Source organism: Hydra viridissima, unplaced genomic scaffold, assembly GCF_058129835.1.
Source record: "Hydra viridissima isolate aposymbiotic clone 2 unplaced genomic scaffold, HvirCarnegie_v1 scaffold_1, whole genome shotgun sequence".
Lineage (NCBI taxonomy): Eukaryota > Metazoa > Cnidaria > Hydrozoa > Anthoathecata > Hydridae > Hydra > Hydra viridissima.
In genome coordinates this window covers 7505791-7519481 of record NW_028324300.1, presented here as the reverse complement: position 1 = coordinate 7519481, position 13691 = coordinate 7505791, and the positions used below count along the sequence as shown (strand labels likewise).

General features: G+C 29.9%; 1 protein-coding gene, 1 long non-coding RNA gene and 2 pseudogenes across 3 annotated transcripts in view; 3 read left to right on the top strand and 1 right to left on the bottom strand.

The window, feature by feature from the left end:
* LOC149893148 (E3 SUMO-protein ligase ZBED1-like) overlaps window positions 1-13691 on the bottom strand; it is a 58821-nt gene that overhangs the window by 18295 nt on the left and 26835 nt on the right.
* On the top strand, window positions 4086-6130 carry LOC149893153 (uncharacterized). 2 transcript variants are annotated; one of them, XR_016449297.1, is made up of 3 exons: window positions 4086-4317; window positions 5748-5767; window positions 5990-6130. It is a non-coding gene; the product is annotated as an uncharacterized LOC149893153 (long non-coding RNA). The 2 variants fall into 2 exon arrangements; XR_016449298.1 differs by having other exon boundaries at window positions 5748-5774; window positions 5904-6130.
* LOC149893154 (uncharacterized) lies at window positions 4404-5740 on the top strand (annotated as a pseudogene).
* Window positions 11624-12292, top strand: LOC149893152 (uncharacterized; annotated as a pseudogene).

Below are 13691 nucleotides of genomic sequence, written 5' to 3'. Positions count from 1 at the left end.
GTCCTGGAGGTTGCCCACCCTTTTATTCCCACCCAGTCTTATCCATTTAGCCTGCGCTTTTGCGCACAAGTCTATTTGTGCTCGCCTACACGCCCGCAAAAAGTTTGGCAAGTGCATAAAAAAGAGCTTGCCAAAAAAATAAAAGCGTTTTATTTTAAATCGCAACTAAAAACTTTTTTGCTCATTTGTTCAACTTTTATGAAAAATCGCTTGTTTCAACCTTCTTTTTTTTAAACTATTTTATATATATATATGTATTTATTTAAGCGTTCTTTTTTCTATTTTTATTTAAATTTAAATAGCTGGGAAAAAATTTTTTTTTGAAATTGTGCAGGCTAACTTAAAAATGACCATCCTGCCAGCGCTTTTTCAGGCGCTGGCATTAAAGTTCAAATGGAAAAGACTGCCCACCCCTCTTTGTATGAAGCACCAAAGAGTACGTTTTTATTGTCAAATCAAATTCACTCCTATTTCTATAAAATCACATCAATCTTTCTGTTAATTTGCAAATAATAAACTTTTGTACATATAATCTTGTAATATAATAATTAGAAATATCAAACAAACAAAATCAACAAAAACAGCAACTTAGCAATTATATTGAAACGCTGTTAAAAACATAGCTTAGGTACGATTATTTTTAAATCTTTCTTGATATATATATATTATTCATACATACATACATACATACATACATACATACATACATACATACATACATACATACATACATACATACATACATACATACATACATACATACATACATACATACATACATATATATACATGCTTTGTTCTTGTATCTTTTTAATCATTTTTTTGTGTTTTTTTGTTTTTTAAATTATCTTTATCTTTTATTTTCTTTCCTTTTTTTTTTTGTAACTGTATATACAGATTTTTTTAAATTTCCTTTATTATTACTTTCATTTAATATATTATGACATTTGTCACAAAACCATTCCTTCTTTGGTTTTTTTGAAATGCAAACACATTTGAAATGATACCACTCTAAACAGCTTTCACATTCAATGCTTTCACTGGAAACTGTATTTAAAGTGCAAAATGGACAATTCCATATTGCCAGTTGCTTTTGTTGCAAAATTGCTTTCTTTAGGCTATTCCAGGCTAAACTGGTTAAATATGGTTTTAAAATATGAATTAAAAATCATGTCTCAGTTTTTCAAAATCTATATCAGATGAGGCATAAGCCATTTTTTGAAGGGATTTTAATGCGTGTATTCGCTGGCTTTCTGAAATTCCCATTTTCAAAACAGTAACTTCTCGACTCATTGCTCGTAGAACATGAAATAAGCATAGTAATAAAACTGCATTTGGAAAAGTTGTTCTAATGGAGTCTCTTTCTGCCATGTCTTTATCTGTGAAAATAGTGACAATTTCAGTCCATTTTTCATTTCTAGATTTAAATGTTTCAGCACTTCAATGAGTGTGATTGAATCCTCGGATGCAGTTACAAAAACTGTTACTATTTCACTTTCTCCATTTGGTCCTACAGCCAGCATAATATATAATGGCAAGCGTAAATTTGTTAATTTGTAAGTTGCATCCATCAATATTAGTTCTGGATACAATGAAAAAAATCTTTTCATTTCTGCATCTTGGAAAAAAATTGATTGAATTACTCCACTCTTATCGCATTTTATGTCCACATCCGCACCTACAAAAAAATATGTCTGACTAAAGTGAAGCAACTTAAACAATGCAATATTATAATCTAAAATTTACCAAGATAATATATATTATTATTATAAGTGATTATATTGTATGAATTATTACATGGTGGTTATATAAATCAAGTTTAATATAAATAATATTGTGCGTTAGTGGAATTGTAGTGTTAGTAGTAAACAAATAGTGTAAAACAAACATTTACAAATGTCTACAAAACAAGTCCAATTGAAAAAATAGTAGCTTGTAACAATGATAAGTATTTCATATTCAGTTTATTCTTCTTTATTTTTTTGCAGTCGTATGTCACTTAGCATAATCTTGTTTCTGAAAATGTTATAAAATACTAGTATTGATAACTAATTTTTTTAAACTATTAAAAAAAAAAAACTTTCGTAAAAATATTAACACAAAGTAATTTATAAAACAGCAGCATTGATAAGCAAAAAAAAGCTAACCATCACAATTTTTAAAAACTGCAAGTAAAGATTCTATATCTGTGGCACCTTTCTCCTTAGATGCTAAGTTATGAAGATCTTTTAATGTTATTTTCTTTCCTATTAGTAATAAATGAGATTAATCAATACATAATAAATTGAACCAAACATGCACCAACAGATCTCTCTCTCTCTCTCTCTCTCTCTCTCTCTCTCTCTCTCTCTCTCTCTCTCTCTCTCTCTCTCTAATATATATATACATATATATATATATATATATATATATATATATATATATATATATATATATATATATATATACAGGGGCGGATCCAGGAATTTGTAACTGTGTGGCCAAATTTGGGATAACCTACTTTACTTTTGGTGTTCCTGTGGGAAGGGCTTGTGAGTAAAAGATAAGCCCATGGGCGTCACTTCTATAACATTTTTTACTTAAAATCACAGGGAGACTTAATTTGTTTTCTTCTCTACTTAACCATCCCAGATTTAATAAGTTGAGAGCGCACTTGCAGTACAATAATTTTCACACATGTGTCTAAAAATTTCGTTGATAAAGTCTTCCAAATTTTTCTATAAGGACTTTTTCATGGAATATAAAGAACCCTTGTCGGCAGGCCTTAAAGATTATTTATATTATACTTGTAGACTTACAAAAAATAATATCATTATATCAAGTTCCTAATTAATTATGTAATCCAAGAACACATATTTACAAATCATTAGAGATAAAATAATTTCATATATGAGGAGTGGACTTGCAAAACCAGATAAAATTCACTTATTTAAAAAAACAACTTTTTACCTGTTATTGAAGTCTGTTCACCTAATGTGTTTATTCGATACAATTTTGCTAATGGAATGCTATGCTAAACAGTCGAGTCAAGCTTGGTAAAGTGTTGTTTTGTATTGTTTTTAGTTATCCTATTAATAATAAAGTTATTCAAAATGTTGCCTTGGCTATTTAGTTCATAAATTAGACATGTAATACTTGTCTAACTTATTTAACGAAGTGCACCAACGAGAAGGTAAGCCATAGGACTTTGCACTCCATCTGTAAACTGTCATGTTGCCTAAGGTTAACCCTCCATTTCTGGATTTTTTTGAAGGTTCTCCAATTTCTCCTTGATACTTTCTATCATCTCTATGACCTCGTAAAGACATATCATTTCGACCCAAAAACATTATTGTCTTAACAATTGATGCAAGTTTTTTTTTGTTTTCCTCTATAAGCTGCTTTCTAGAAATATCTAGAGAAATTTCAATAGGCAAAGTGTTATTTTTAGCTCTAGATAAAAGCATATTATAACAATGCATGGACTTGATGTGTAATCTGTCAACAGTTTTCTCATGATCATTGAAAACTTTTACAGCATTACGCCAGGTATTGAATGGTTCTTTGAACAACTTACGTAATGCATATTTGTTTGGTAAACTTTGACCAAAAAGAGTGCATGGAAGGCAATATGCACCATCCTCAATTTTAGAATAACAAAGCCAAGAAAACTCATCTAACCATTTTAACAAAAAATGTCTTTTTCTGCTTTTACCTGTTAAGGGGAAATGGAAGCATTTATCTGGAACCCAGACATTGCTAATTAGAGATAACAGCTCATTATCATTTGTTCCTGATTTTAATTTTTCACCCTGTAGATGGTATGAAGAAACAACATAATTTGAATAGGATGCTAGCTGAAAGAGATACAAATCTTGATTTTTCATATTCTTTAATTGTTAGCTGAAGCTCATTAAAATTATTAAAAACATCTCCTACATTCATTCTACTAACAATCAGAGCGGATAGTACTAACGATTAAGTTGATTATTTGTCAGTAAATTTTACTGAATCAGAAGCCGGTGTCACGTTAAATAAGTAGCTCGTTAAAAAAGTAGACAGATAGCTCTGCGCATGCGATAAGCATGCGCAGATATGATGTTAAGTTTCCATTAGGTAGGTGAAATCTATCGTTAAATAAATAGGCTTGTTCTATTAGGTAAATCTTCAAAGTTACTTAAATTTCTAATTTACAAGTCAAAAATTCAATTTGAAAAATGCCTGTTCATAACTTTTCTGTTGAAGATGTTAAACAATATCTCTCTGATGTAAGGATGAAATATTACAAATCAGAGCTTAAATCTTTTTTAAAGTATGCAAAAAAATTCAAACCATGTGGTATGTAAACATTACATTATACTTTGTTGAATAAATAATTATTATCATTGAATTAAATCTAAATTTTTACATACTTTAGATGGTAAATTGTATTATGTATAAAGCCTTACTTATCAGAAAAACAAGCATTGTCCACCCAATTGTTTTTAAAAGAGCATGATTATTGTCTTAAAATGACTAAACAATTAATTGAAAAAGATGATTTAAAAATAGTTTTAAAGAAATCCAGCAAGAGAAAGCATCTAACTTCTCTAACTGACGCAAGTGTATCTAAATCCAAAAGATTAGTTTGTCCTGCAATTTCTGTAGATAATAATTTTTATTCAACATCAGCACAGCCAGTCAAGCTGTGCATAGATGTTTTAAAACATCTATCTTGTTGGCTTGATGATACTTTAATTGGTATTGCACAAAGCTTTCTTTCACATCAGTTTCCTGAAGTAGGTGGATTTCAAAGTTCTCAGATTTTTAATTCAAAAAACTTTGGTGGTTAAACTATTTCTTTAAAGTTTGTTCAGATACTTAATGTTAGAAATTCACATTGGGTTCTAATAAGTAATTAAACATCTGAAAATGGTTCTAATTCTGTTCAGTATTATGATTCACTGTTTACTAGATTTAATAAAGGCACTGTTCCATTACTGGTACACAGAGTTGCACAATCATTGTTAATAAATAAATGTATTTCTTCTTTGAATGTGGAGGTCATAAGATGTCAAAAGCAAGACAATGGAAATGATTGTGGGCTTTATGCTATTTCAAATGCTACTGCTTTATGCAATGGTTTTGATTCAAGTTTAATTATCTGGGATAAAATTAGTATGAGGTCTCATTTCCTGCATTGTATTGAGAGAAAAAAACGGAGATATTTCCTTTATCATATGGTAAAAAAGTAGGCTCATTATCATTTAAATGTGATAATTTCTGTCACTGCAATAATAATTTTTTTAAAAACCTTAATAAAAGTTAGATATTTGATTTATTAATTTTTGTTTTGTGAGCATAATGGCTTGAAATCTTTTTGTTAAATACATAAAAATATTTTCTTAACAAAAACTTATTTTAAACAAAAACTAATTTTAAGTGTCTTTGATTGATTCAGTTTTAGATTAGAGTTATTAGTAGAGATACAACAAGTAGAGTTACAAGTAGTAGTTATAAGTTAGGGTTGGAACTAGAGTTATAAGTAGTAAAGATGGAACTAGACTAGAGTTTACTCAATTTTATATTAGAGTTTATTGTAGAGTTTTTTAAATTAGATTTATTATGATAATTTAATTATTTTAAAAAAAGTTGTTACTATATTTTAAATTCTAGTTGTATCATCACTCTAACTATTAAGTAAAAGTTATAATTAATAAATATAAATTATAAATGTAAAAAAGTTAAAAATAGTTTTCTAATATTATTTTTCTTATATTTCACTTTAGATGTCCTGGTTACATTTCAGGTTACAAGTACTTTTTTAAATTTAAACATAATTGTCTTTTTTGTTTGTTTCATCTGTCAATTTATTATAAATATCTAGTAAATAATTCTGATTATAATTATAATGAAAACTTTCTTCTTTTTTTTTTTTTTTTGAGTTTTAGGTACGACAACTTTAGCTCTTATGGCTAGGAGTAATTAAAGAAAAAGATTCCATCGCTTATGTTAAAAGTATATTTGATAGGTAAACCTCGATCCCTGTTGTTTATTTGAGAAGGCAAACAACCGACAATCTAGGAGAGGTATATTTAAATGGACACAAGTTTAATAACAATACAAAGTTGAATGTAAATTTATTTTGGAAAATAAATTTTTAACAATTTAATGTTATCATGTCTTTTTTTTTACATTTCTCATTTTGTTTCCACGTAATTTTAATCTTCTACATGATTTAATCGCTTACACATTATCCCACGTAAGCGTGTTTGGACGGTTTAATTTGGATAGTGCTGGTTTTTAATTGTAACATTATGGAAGGTTTGAGATCATATTTAGATCAAAACCTAGAACTTGTTAAATCTCAAACCCTTAACTCGTTTTTCAGATCAGATCAGAAAAACTCGTTTTTCAGATCAGAAATAGATTCCTAGGTTTATTAAGTGTAATAGACTTTAAACTTTTTACACTTATATGAAAATTTTCATCAGCAGAAAATTTATAGATTAAGCTGCTTTTTTAAAAATTTTTTTAAATTAAAATAACTCTTAGAAATACTATTACATTAACAGATAACATTACTTATCCAAGAGACACCGTGTGGGGTGCGCGCCAGATATCAAAATACAAACTTAATGTAACATTTATATCACAATCTATAAACATAAGACACAATCCAATATAAGATCGTTAATCAAGGGAAGTGCGGCGCTCCTAATTTAGGAATTTTCATTTATCGTAAATGTTTGCAAATATTTAGACGTTAAATGTTTGCAAATATTAAGTTCCTATAAGATTATTTTTAAAGTCATATATATTTCAATAAGGACTTTATAAAACTTTAACTTAATCTTAACTTAACTTAAAATTTAGAATTAAGTTTAAAATTACGTTTGGTGTTAAAAATATTGTCTTGATAGTTCATTTTGTCTACTTTTTTAACGGGATACTTATTTAACGCCTATAATGGCGTTAAATCACTGATCTCTATAATAACTGGATAGCGTAACTCCGAGCAAAACTTCTTATTTATTGACGCCAAAATCGCCATATTGGAAAGCCCCAAAAATTTTAATCCCGTAAGCTTTAAGTTCTGTTTTTCGGCTTATCTCTTTATCGCTTTATCGCACATATCAGATTTCATTGTTCTGGGGCTTTCCAATATGGCGATTTTGGCGTGAATTTTGATATTAGAGATGCGCTATCCAGTTATTATAGAGATCAGTGCATTAAATAAGTATCCGTAAACTAACGCATGCGCAGATATAACATTTTGTCTACTTTTTTAACGGGCTACTTATTTAACGTGACACCGTAAAAAAGGAGGCCTCTGTTGCGTTAAAAAAGTTAGTCGTTAAAAGTTTATTAAATGTGAAATCTGCGCATGCGCAAAATAATTACAACTTTTTTAACGCCTTACGGCGTTAAAAAAGTTTGCCCGTTAACCCTTTAGCGCCCCGTGTAGCAGATCTGCTACATAACTTCAGAAACCTTTTATGGCAATCCTGTCAACACAGTGATCTCAAAAACACCTTTTGTAGCATATTTACAACATAATTTTGTTGATCCGATTTAGCAAGGTCAATATAATTGAATAATCAAGACTTAAAAACACATCAAAATCGCCTTTTTAAAAATCGGATGATTGTTGTCAGACAAGGTATTTTCAAAGAAAGTTTTTTCCTGTTTTTTTATGAATATTAAAGCTTATTTGTTTATTTTATTGTAAATTAATAACACATGTAAGTTTTAGAAGTATTTAAGAGAGTTTTCTCTTTTTGAAACTATCACAAAATGCTATCTGAATTTACATGTATCATATATGCTACAATGGGCTTTTTAAGTATACATTGTTACCAATATATATATATATATATATATATATATATATATATATATATATATATATATATATATATATATATTAAAGATGCTCTAGCATTTATTCTTGATGGTGAAAGTGATTTTGAGGATCTTAGTGAGTCAGACTCTGAATTTGAACCTGATGTTTCAACTGCAGTTGTAAGCAATACTAAGGTTGTGCATGATGACAACAATGACAACATTATTTTTCCAATATCGGAGTCTCTTACCCAAGAAAGTAGTACAGGTGATGATATGCTCCATTCAAACTTTTCAGTCCCACTCTCAAAACAATCCAAAATAATCAACAAAAAAAAAAAAAAAAAAGCAAGTTTGGAAAAAGGTTCCACTAGATAATGATTTGATTGGTTACTTTTTGAGAGGTACCTATTAAACCTATTCCGGATGAAACTACCACTCCATACAAATATTTTTAAATGTTTGTTGATGACAATCTTATAGACATTGCTAAACAATCTAGTTTATATAGTTGCCAGTCATCAGGTACAAACATTTCTGTCACATCAAACGAAATAGAGTCTTTTATTGGTGTTTTTTTTTGTATGGGTCTTGTAAAACTACCATCTGCAAGATCTTATTGAGAAACCTTCATGAATTATGATGGAGTAAGTTCAATATTATCAAGGAATAGATTTCTTTCTATCCTCCGCTATCTACACTTTGTTGACAATTCAAATGTGACAGATGAAGTAAAGAAAAATGATAGGGCTTGGAAATTAAGACCTTGGTTGGAAAAACTGCGAGAAAATTTCTTAAAAATTTCTCCTGAGGAAAATCAATCAGTTGATGAGATAATGGTTGCCTTCAAAGGAAGGTCATTTTTGAAGCAATACCTTGCAAAAAAACCCAATAAATGGGGGTTCAAACTTTGGGGTAGATGTGGTGTCAGCGGGTATTTGTATGACTTTGATTTATATCAAGGAAAAGAAATAAAAAAGAAAGATGAAGTTTCTCCTCATGGTGTCGGGGCATCTGTTGTAATTAAAATGACCTCAACTTTGCCAGAAAATCATAATTTTAAAATATTTGCTGACAATTACTTTTCTTCATTGTTATTGCTAAAAAAGCGTAGAATATGGTATGTTGGAACAGCTTGCCTTAAGTGCCTAAACAAATGCCCATTCACTTCTGAAAAAGAATTGAAAAATCAAGGGCGTGGATCGTTTGACTATCGTACTGACATCAAATCTAATAACATAGCTGTTTCTTGGATAGATAACAAGGCAGTTACTTTAATTTCATCTTTTGCTAGTATTGAACCAATCAACTCAGTAAGGCGTGATAGAAAAACCTGGAAATATATTATGGTAAAGCAACCATACATAGTCCAGTTTTATAATAAAAATATGGGTGGAGTTGACAAACTGGATATGATGTGCTCATTCTACAAACCAAATTTAAAATGCCATAGATGGTATATACATATATATATATGGGGACATACCCTTCTTATTGCGTTATCAAATGCCTGGTTTTTGTATCGTCGGGACTTAAAAATTATTTGCCCCAGTAAGAAACTCATGCCTCTAAAAATATTTCAAGCTGCAGTAGCTTCTAGCTTGGTAACTGTTGTAAAAAGAAAAGCTGGAAGAGCATCTCTTGATGCAATACCTATACCAACTAAAAGAGCTGTTGCTGTTCAGAGTAATCCTACAAAAGATATCCGTCTGGATGGATTTGACCACTTACCAACTCATAGTGACAAACGGCAGCGGTGTAAGAAATGCAAAACTGGTTTTTCTTATATTCATTGCAAAAAGTGCAATGTTTGGTTATGCTTAAATAAAGACAGAAATTGTTATCATGACTACCATTAATGGCATTTAAAATTTGTTTATATTTATAGTATAAATGATTGTAAACTGTCTTATAAGATATATTGCTTTACATGTTTTTTATTTAATAAGAAGAGACTTTGTAAAATGAAATCAATAGCAAAGTTTCAATTTTCAAATTTCTTTAATATTTCTTTATATACTTAAATACAAAATCTTTTTTTTTTTAAGAAAGCTTTTGTTATTTTTTTCCTCGAAATCCCATTGTAGCAGATATGCTACAATGATAAAATTGGGTTTGTTAGTGAAATTTTAAAATTTTATTTTTTAATTCAAAATCTAGACCCTAAAACAATTTCTTTTTTAAGTTTTTGGAATTTTTTGAAAATTTTAAGCCCTGGTGGGCGCTAAAGGGTTAAAAAAGTATTCAAAATGGTACCGTCAACCAGGGTAACTTTGGTCGCCGGGGTGACTTTGTTGACCGGGGTCAATTGTTGATTTTTTTTAAATTCCTAAAACTTAACAAAGATAACATGTTTTAATTTTGTTAGAGATACCAACAATATATATCGACTATTTTATCAACAATTTTGGTATATCAACAGTTTTTCTGAATATAGCACAGTTACTTCGTAGACTACATTGAGTTTATTTTGGCATTTTTTGACACTTCTGATACATTTATTGAACCATTTGAATTCTTAGCCGGTGAAAATGCCGAGGAAATATAAGCGAAAGCGTGGTTCAAGAGCATATGCAACTTCATACAGTCAAGAAACGTTGTCCAATGCTATAAAAGAATGTTTAACTGGAAGAATAAGCGTGAGAAAGTTCGACAGTTCGGAATATGAGTCATTTTCTCATTCCGTCAACTCCGTTACTGAAATTTTGTCCTACAGCTATAAAAACGCAATTCTTGTACAAGTAACATAAAAAACAGCACCGTGGGTAGTAATACTTATCGTTAATATAAACTAGCTTTTTATCGGATATTTCCAACTAAAATTTAAAATTTTGTGTGCACAATTGTTAATCAAAAATGTCCACTCTGTAGATGTCCTGCATCTAGGACTATATTGTTATACTCAATAATTTTTTTTCTTTTGTATTAAGGCTAATCGGGGACTTAATTTGGTGCTTTAGACATGCTAATATATGGTATTTTAATACATGTATTAATTTACACCTTATCCTGTTGTAGCTCTAGTCAAAAACTTGCTGTCCCCACATTTTTTGTCCACTCCGTTATTACATTCTAAAATAGTCACAGGTTTGTAGTTTTTACTTATTTACTAATTAAAATAATGAAAAAAAGTCCAGTTCTATGGAATTTATTAACATTTAAAGTTATATCGTGCTGCAAGCATTATTTATATAAAAATGAGAGCCTAATTACCTTATTTTAAAAATGATATTCTTATTCGAAGTCTACTCCGTTACGCTTTTTTATTCCGTAAAATTACAAATTTTTATATGGCGTGTTTTAGTACTCTTTAAATCTTTTGGACAATATGGCAATAAAAGATTTTAAAGATGTTTTCCAATGAGTAATAATGAGATATTATTGATTATGTATAATTATGTCTACTCCGTTACTGTCAACTCCGTGACCTCCTCTTAATAACGGAGTTGACAACAACATAACGGAGCTGACATCACGAATATAAAAAAAATCAAAAGCTTTAAACTAAGCTATTTTCTGCATAAAATAAACACGTCAACCATTAGGGACTTACTGCAGCGATAAAATATGATTACCTTGCAGCGTTAAATATAATTACCATATATACGCTGCGTTCTTTTACTTTCAATTTATTGTAAGAGTAATTTGTAAGTATTTTAGTATTAGGATTTCATTTATTGTTTGGTTTTTATTTACATTTGACTCTAATACGTTTGGCTTTTAAAATAAATGTAAATCTTGAAATCTATTTTAATAATAATAAATAAATAATTAATAAACTTTTGGTGTATTAACAGTTACAGTTATTATACTGTTTTTCCAAAAGAAACACAACTAGGCATATAACATGAAAACTTCAAAGAAATCTCGTGCTGAAATTCAGAAAGCGTTTCGGGACAGACAATTAGAAAAAAATGCAGACATATTTCGTGAAAAAGAACGCAAACGTTGGCATATGCGGCATATGCGGCATATACATCGTTATCAGAGTCACCGGAACGCGAGTTGAGTAGGAATAACGAACGCAAACAAAGAGGTAGAGCAAAGGTTGCTTACCGAAAAACAAAGGCTTATAGAAAAATACAAACATTAACGGACAAGTTGGAAACGGCTAATTGTTCAGCCCAAAAATACAAAAAACGTTGGTTAAGGCTTAAAAGTTTCCTGCCTGGTTTACAAGCAAATTTACCTACAACCACTGATAGATCATCTACTTCTTCTGAAGAAAACGGTTTTATTACAAATGAAACAAGCAGGATGTCAAATTTATTAGCAGGTAATAAAACCCCAAACTCTTCTTTTTCATCAAAAACTACAACTCCAAACAGCGAATTCCATCGTGGTAATGCATCGCTTGATGCTGAAATACAGGATTTGATCAGAGAGTTTCTTACACGTGATGACAATTCTAGAATAACAACTGGAAAGAAACAGACTGTAACAAAAAATAAAGATAAAAAACAAAAGCGACTACTACTCAATTCATTAATAAACCTTTATGAAAAATTTAGCGCGGAATATACGAAAAACAACATTTCATATACAACGTTTACTCGTTATCGCCCATTTTTTGTCCGCAAACCGTCGGCTAAAGATAGAGATACATGTCTGTGCAAAAAACACGAGAACATACAATTACTTTGTGATAAACTTGTTAACCTGCGTGTTTTGAAAGAAAAAAATATTGAAGAAGTAGTGAAACAAGTTTGTTGTAGTACTGATAGAAGAGAATGCATGTTCAGAGAATGTAACATTTGTTTTAAGTCTCGTGTTCAATTTCAAGCAAAAGGATTGCTAAAAGATGAAAGTATTATAGTTTGGTTCCAGTGGGAAAAAGAAAAACAGGAATATGAAAAGATGGGAGAAAAGAAAACAACAAGTGTTATCAGGAAAAGTGTGAAGCGTGGAACACTTAAAGATCTTAAATTAAAATTCTGTGAATCAATTCGAAACGAGCTATGCAAGCATGTTTTTATAATAAGACACCAGTTCAGAATGTACAAACAATTAAAAGAAACAGTAAATGTGAACGAAGCTGTTATACATATAGATTTTTCTGAGAACTATGTGTGCAAGAATTTTGCTGCAATTCAATCTTCACATTTTGGAGCAAGTAACAAACAAGCTACATTGCATACAGGAGTAATTTATAAAATGGATGGGCATCAGTCATTTACAACTATATCCGACTCTTTGAGGCACGATCCTCCTTCTATATGGGCACATCTGGAACCCGTGCTAATTGAACTCAAGATAGATAACCCACAAATTACAGATCTTCATTTTTTTTCTGATGGACCAACCACACAATATAGGAATAAGCAAAACTTCTTCTTACTCTCTTCATTGATATACGAATTAAAATTTAATTTACCCAGTTGGAATTTTTTTGAAAGTGGGCATGGCAAGGGAGCACCAGATGCGATAGGAGGATCTGTGAAACGTCAGGCAGATCAATTGCTTAATATGGGTTGTGACCTTCCAGATGCAGAAAGTTTATATAATTTTCTTAACAATGGACATTCATCAATAAAGTTTTACTATATTGAGGGATCCAAAATTTTTTCTTTTGACTCAAAATGTTCCAAAACATTAAAGGCTATTACAGGCACTATGAAATTGCTTCAGCTGCACACAGACAGAAAATTTAATGTTTTGTATCGAGATTTAAGTTGCTTCTGTAAGAGGGCTACAGTTTGCACATGCTACAATTTAAAACGATATATGTTTTCCAAAAACACTAGCACGGTAAAAAAATATTTGTGTATTTTAATATTTTGCTAATTTATTTGCTTCTATAATAATTAAATTTATTTTAAGTACTTCCGTGAATATCTTTTTAATATTGCAGAATTTTAACAGTGATGAAAGCATTATTTCGGCCAATG